The sequence below is a fragment of the Schistocerca gregaria genome, unplaced genomic scaffold (genome assembly GCF_023897955.1).
Source record: "Schistocerca gregaria isolate iqSchGreg1 unplaced genomic scaffold, iqSchGreg1.2 ptg000626l, whole genome shotgun sequence".
NCBI lineage: Eukaryota > Metazoa > Arthropoda > Insecta > Orthoptera > Acrididae > Schistocerca > Schistocerca gregaria.
The window spans coordinates 5,001-5,706 of record NW_026062013.1 but is presented as its reverse complement, the minus strand read 5'-3'; the positions used below and the strand labels follow the sequence as shown (position 1 = coordinate 5,706).

The 706-nt window shown below is 54.5% G+C and overlaps 1 non-coding gene across 1 annotated transcript in view; it reads left to right on the top strand.

Annotated features, from left to right (window-relative positions):
* The first annotated feature begins 249 nt into the window (after window positions 1–249).
* LOC126317402 (small subunit ribosomal RNA) overlaps window positions 250–706 on the top strand; it is a 1,893-nt gene continuing 1,436 nt past the window's right edge. The window contains exon 1 of the ribosomal RNA XR_007556649.1: window positions 250–706. This exon is cut by the window's right edge and continues 1,436 nt beyond it. This is a non-coding gene — a ribosomal RNA (small subunit ribosomal RNA).

The following is a 706-nucleotide window of genomic DNA, read 5'->3' as shown; positions in this document are numbered from 1 at the left end:
GGAGCACGGGTGTTCGCACTGAAAGCGTCTACTCGCCTATCTCCGGGCGATTGCGCCTCTCTCGAACCCGACCAAGTACTTAGGACGGCGCTGCGCGCCGCCGGGACCTGAGAGGGTTTCGAGGTGTATCGTGCAGGGGAGCTCAGCCTCCTCCTGTTTGCAGAATAATTGAGCGGACGCTTGCGTGTTCGCGCGGGCCCTCGGGACACACTCCCGGGCGGCCGGCTGCTCAGCTCTCGTTGACGCAGCTCCCTGGTTGATCCTGCCAGTAGTCATATGCTTGTCTCAAAGATTAAGCCATGCATGTCTCAGTACAAGCCGCATTAAGGTGAAACCGCGAATGGCTCATTAAATCAGTTATGGTTCCTTAGATCGTACCCACGTTACTTGGATAACTGTGGTAATTCTAGAGCTAATACATGCAAACAGAGTCCCGACCAGAGATGGAAGGGACGCTTTTATTAGATCAAAACCAATCGGATTGGCTCGTCTGGTCCGTTTGCCTTGGTGACTCTGAATAACTTTGGGCTGATCGCACGGTCCTCGTACCGGCGACGCATCTTTCAAATGTCTGCCTTATCAACTGTCGATGGTAGGTTCTGCGCCTACCATGGTTGTAACGGGTAACGGGGAATCAGGGTTCGATTCCGGAGAGGGAGCCTGAGAAACGGCTACCACATCCAAGGAAGGCAGCAGGCGCGCAAAT